The sequence below is a fragment of the Caretta caretta genome, chromosome 27 (genome assembly GCF_965140235.1).
Source record: "Caretta caretta isolate rCarCar2 chromosome 27, rCarCar1.hap1, whole genome shotgun sequence".
Taxonomy (NCBI): domain Eukaryota; kingdom Metazoa; phylum Chordata; order Testudines; family Cheloniidae; genus Caretta; species Caretta caretta.
In genome coordinates this window covers 7,654,658-7,660,808 of record NC_134232.1, presented here as the reverse complement: position 1 = coordinate 7,660,808, position 6,151 = coordinate 7,654,658, and positions in this window count along the sequence as shown.

The following is a 6,151-nucleotide window of genomic DNA, read 5'->3' as shown; positions in this document are numbered from 1 at the left end:
GAAAAGTGTAGATCAGAGAAGGGTGGGGTGGAGGCGCAAGAAACAGCTGCTGCTGAGTTTAGTTCCTTAAGTCTAGAGGATCCGGGACTGTGGACCCACTTAAGCAGTAGCCTGAGGGACTTCCTTGTACTGCATAGGCCACAGCAAGTGAAAAACTTCATGTTCCCCAAAGACAATGAATATAGAAGTTTCCATCCAACACATTACTGGTGTGAAATCCCCAAATGGTGACAAAGTGGAGAGGCCATGGCTTATGTACTCAAAAACCCAGAATGCTGCATACTGGTTTTGTTGCAAACTCTTCCAGTCTAATGTTCCAGCCACACTGGGTACTACAGGAACAAAGGACTGTAAAAATCTGGCATGCCATGAGAAGGCAGCAAATCACCAGAGAGCATTCCATAGGTGGAAAGAGTTTGAGATGAGACTAAGGTTAAAGGCCACCATAGATAATCAGCATCAAGAGAAGATTGCATCAGAGTCTCTTTACTGGCAAAATGTTCTGAAAAGGCTCATTGCCATTGTGAGAATGCTCGTGACCCAAAACCTAGCACTGCGTGGCACTTCAGATCAACTGTATGTGCCGAACAATGGAAACCTCCTTAAAATTGTGGCGCTGATGGCTGAGTTTGATGCTGGACTCCAGGAGTATCTAAGAAGAGTCACCACCCAAGAAATGTTACACACACCACTACCTTGGAAAAACAATTCCAAATGAGATCATACAGTTATTGGCAACAAAAGTCAAACAGAAGATTGTGGCAGATCTGAAGTCAGCAAGATATTACTCTGTTATTCTGGACTGCACACCTCACATCAGCCATACGGAACAAATGACTTTAATGGTGCGTTTTGTAACAACAACAGAACCTAGTGAAAATGTCCCTGCAGTGGTGACTGTCAGAGCATTTTCTAGACTTTATTGACATTGATGATACTACAGGAGCTGGTATGACAAATGTGCTTCTTAAAAAGCTGGAAGATGCGGGAATTGCGATAGCTGACATGAGAGGTCAGGGCTACGATAATGGTGCCAACATGAGAGGCAAGAACAGAGCAGAGCAGACACGGATCCGAGAGTTAAACCCTGGAGCTTTTTTTGTCCCATGCAGTTCTCATTCATTGAACTTGGTGGTCAGTGATGCAGCATCAGCGTCTAGTGAGGCTGCTGAATTTTTGAATGTAATTCAAAGCATCGATGTATTTTTCTCTGCATCAACTCGTCGATGGCAAATTTTGAAGCAACATCTGGGAACATCCTCTCTGACACTGAAAACACTGAGTGCCACACAATGGGAAAGTCAAGTGGAGGCGATAAAGCCTATCAAACACCAGCTTGGGAAGATAGATGATGCCATAGTTGCCATTACGGAGGATAATGCTATGACAGGAACTGTTCATGGGAGAACAGTGGCAGAGAGAAATGGAATCACCAGAAACATACATAACTTCAAATTTCTGTGTGGCTTAGTGTTGTGGCATGACATACTGTTTGAAATAAATGTTGTAAGCAAGAGACTCTTGTTATATCTGGAGCAATGGAACAACTGGACAAAGCAAAGTCATACCTACAGTCTTACCTGTCAGATGAGGGATTTCAAAACGTTCTGAAGAGTGCACAGAAGTCGGCAGAGGAACTTCACACTGAAGCTATTTTCCCACCCATTCAAGAATACAAAAGTCACTGAAGAAGACGACATTTTGATTACGAGGCATGGGATAATCCCGTAAGAGACCCCAAACAACAATTCAAAGTTGAATTCTTTAACCGGGTGCTAGATTGTGCAATACAGTCAGCTGAAGAACGTTTCATGCAGCTCAAGGAACACAGCAGTACATTTGGGATGTTGTAGGATATTCCAAAACTCCTCACTATACCTGAAGAAGACCTACACCAGCAATGCAGGGCAGTAGAGACAGCGCTGATGTGACATGATGACATGCGCGATATTGATGCCAGTGATTTAGGTGATGAACTGAAAGCCCTTTCAAAATACATTTCAGCAGGATCAATTCCAAAGGCTGTTCTGGAATATATGTGCACAAATAAGATGACCACCCTCTTTCCAAATGCTTTTGTTGCTCTGCGCATACTTCTAACACTTCCTGTAACAGTTGCCAGTGAAGAACGCAGCTTGTCCAAGCTGAAGTTAATAAAAACACATCTACGCTCCAAAATGACACAGGAGAGGCTGGTCGGCCTTGCAATCATCTCAATAAAGCATGAGCTGGCCCAGACTGTGGGCCTTCAGCAGGAAGCAGTTCAGATCTTTGCAACCAAGAAGGCAAAGAACAGTTTTCAGAGTAGCAGCCGTGTTAGTCTGTATTTGCAAAAAGAAAAGGAGGACTTGTGGCACCTTAGAGACTAACAAATTTATTTGAGCATAAGCTTTCGTGAGCTACAGCTCACTTCATAAACCTGTCTTTATTGCGGTAGGTAGCAGAGCAGTACCGTGAGAGGAGTAGAACAGGAAGAAGAAGGCAGAATTGAGACCTTTCAAGGTTTTGGCCCACGCAAGAGGGCATGGGGGTGTCATTTGAGCCCCCCGCCTCAGGTGCCAAAATGTTGTGGGCCGGCCCTGCAGGTACCAATGTCCTAGTGGCCAGATTTTTGCATCGGAAATAACCTCAGTGCCTTGGCCAAAATTTCTCATTCTCCCACTGTTGTAGTGTGGAAGGTAGCTACTGCCCTCCACGTCACAAAGGCCCAGAGAGAGGTCTGAACAGTTGTCATAGGCCAGCTGGTGAGGGGCCAGTTCAACATCAGTAGTGAGATTTGTTGCGATCTTTGTTAGCCAAAAAGGAGCAATTTGGATGATAGAGGGAGAATGGCACTGCTGATATGCAGGGCCAGGATACAGAAACCTGTTTCAAAGTTCTTCTGAAAAGTGGCTAAAATGGCCCATCATGTTCTGATCAAGCTCGTTCACTCTTGTTACATCCAAGAAAAGGGACTTGGGCTTCTGCAGCTGCCTCCATTCAAGTGCCGGGTTAGCCTTTATTCTCATTACTTTTCTAAACAATAGGACTGGGAGTTGGCACACCTGTGCTCTGTTCCCAGCTTTGCTATGGGATCCCTGTGTGACCCTGGGAAAGTCACTTCCCCATTCTGTGCCTCAGTTTCCCATCTGTAAAATGGGGATAAGCTAGCATGGAATAAGATAGTGGTGTCCTGTCTGTCATGTAGATCCTCTGGGGCAGGGAACATCTTTGTTTCTTGTCTGTACGGTGCTAAGAACAAAGCAGCCATAAGTCTTGACTGGGGTTCCTAGGTGCATAATATAAATAATAATAATAATTAAAGTATTTGCAACTTACATAAGGCTTTTCCTGTTCTAAGTGCTTTACAAACTGCTCATTACTGTAGTCCTCATAACTGCCCATGAGAAGGGGGTAGCACCATTTTCCTTATCTTGCAGATAAGGAAACCGAGGCACAGATTGAGGTAAGTGACTGGGACAGGATCTTGCAGCAGGCCTGGGACAGAGCTGGCATTTCCAATTCCACCTAAGTGACTTCCCTGTGGGTTTCTGAAGTGGCACACGGAGGAAGGATTTGGGCATGTCACTTGACAAGAGTCTGGAGCCATTTATGGGCACTATGAATCCACAGAAGTGAGGCTCTGGGACCCACTGTCTGTATCTAGTAGCCTGCATCTCACCACCATCCATGGAGTAGGTGCCCCAAGCAGGCAGAGCTCTTCCTCAGGCTTTGGTCACTTTTCTTGGCCTGGGACTAAAATTCACTTCAGTTCTGCGAGATCTACTGCTGACAGGTGCTGAACGGACAAAGCAGGATTTTCTTTGTGTACCTCAGAGTCATTGAAATACAAGCATCCCCGTTGTAGGCATTTCTCATCCCTTCGAAGAGACACTGAGGAAGAGAGGAATTGTCAAGTCCATCTCGTCCAGCATCCTGTCCCTGACGGTGCCCAGAACCAGCTGCTTCAGAGGAAGGCGCAAGGAACTCTGAAGTGGCTCATTATGGGATAACCTGCCCATAGGGGCAGTTTCTTCCCAAACTCATGGGGGGTTGGTTATCTTGCTGTCTGTGGGGAGGACGGGTCAGATGTTAACACTGCTGTGCGGTTTAAAGACCCGGCCATGTGCCAGCCCCCAGAGATCCTATGGGAGCTCAGTTGCCTTTTGCCCCTCCAGGAAGAGGCAGGAGCCTTGTGGGAGAAAAATGCCTTTGGCTGCAATGTCCCTGCTGCAGAAAGATGAAACCAAAGTTGTCCTGAAATAGAAATAGCTGCATGGTTGGAGTGTGCGTGCGTGTGTGCAGCCGGGGCCAGGGACACGGGGCTGGGGTGAGAGACACAACAGCGACAGGTGCTGCAGCATGGTGGAGAAGCTGGCTCAGCGAGCGCTGCCCAGGGTTGGCAGGTGGAAGGGTATGTTCACACTGCAAAGGAAGGTGGGATTGCAGCGGGGGCAGGCGTCCCGCCACTGGCTTTAATCTGGCTGGTGCGGGTGGCAGGGGAAGCGAGGAAGTGGCAGATGGGGGGCTCCTGTGCAGGCTAGCCACCCCAGCACACGCCTGCCCCACTCAGGGTGCTGCCCTGCGCCAGGATCCATGCCACAACATCTGCAAACACCCCTAGGCCATAGATCCCCTCTGCCCTGCCGTGGCCCTCCCCTGTACACACACCTCGACCACAGAACCTCCCATGTACACTCCCCCCAGCACATGCCCCCTGCCCAGCCCCTTCTCCCCACAGTGTTTTATGGCCCTGAGTTGGCACCATCCCCTTCACAGCCCAAGCCCCACTCAAGCAGCAACAGTGTGAGCTTCCCAGACCCGTACACCTTCCTTCAGAAGGGCTCTCCCCACCCTCCCTCGAGCGGCTGTGGAGAAACCAGATCTGGGGCAGGGGATGGTGCACAAACTCCCCTTCCCTTTCGCGCGGCTCTGCAGCTGCCCTCTGCCTTCTCCTGCTATGGGAGAGCCCCGGGTACCTGCTGAGACCTCCGGTGCAGTTTCCATAGCGACGTTGCTCAGGTAAGCAAGGACATCAGTCATGGGGGTGCTGGCTGTGAGGGCACAGGCCAGACGTCTCCTGGCTGCAGCTTAGCTAATTCTCTTCTCCGATCCCCACCACGTCCTTTAATGAAAGAGCTGCCTTTGCTCCAGCTAGCAGTTCACGGGCATACTCTGTCGGGCCCGAGTGCCGGGGTAGGCTAGTGACTGTGGTGGCTCTGATTGAATAGCCCTGAGTCAGCGCTGAGCCAGTGCCCAGCATGGGGCTGCTGGAGGAGCTGCAGAACCCAAAGTGTTGCCATGGGTAAGAGGAGGGCCGATCGGCTTGAGTTTCTGGCCCAATTCCCATCTCCGCAGCTGTCTCTCCCCTGCCCTGCGCCTGCACTGGTCATTGGTGCCTGCACGAGCAGGTGCGGGCAGCCGTGCAGAACCAGACGGGTGCCACGGACACCCACGCAGCACATGTGTGGATGCCAACAAATGGCCCAAGGAAGGGCGAATCAGAGTGTGTTTTCACACCACGTTCCTCCCCATGGTAGCTGACCCACCAGGGTGCCAATTCCGGTGATATCCTGCCCCGCTGCTGTTCAACCTGCCATTTCAGTTGGAGATGAGGGTTTTCACTTCCTGTCCTAAACTCTTGAAGGGTGTTAAACAGCGGCCATGTTCCGCCCAAGTGGTGGCTGCATTTCATTGGTGGGGGAAATAATTCTGGTGCATATATGCAGTTTGTAAAGTCCTTTGGGATGAAAGGCAGTATATCTCATTGCCCAGTCCCACAGGGTACCCCATCGACTGTACCATGTTATTGTACATACATTTTCCCCTACTTACTGATACCTACGGCTGGCTCATCCGTGGGGTTTGAACCGGGGAACCTTTAGATCTAGAAGCATGAGTCTCTATCGCATGAACTAAAGGAGAAAACGTCTTGGTACGAAGGCCACAGCAAATTCACTCTCCTCATAGAATCATAGAATCATAGAATATCAGGGTTGGAAGGGACCTCAGGAGGTCATCTAGTCCAACCCCCTGCTCAAAAGCAGGACCCATCCCCAATTAAATCATCCCAGCCAGGGCTTTGTCAAGCCTGACCTTAAAAACTTCTAAGGAAGGAGATTCCACCACCTCCCTAGGCAACGCATTCCAATATTTCACCACCCTCCTAGTG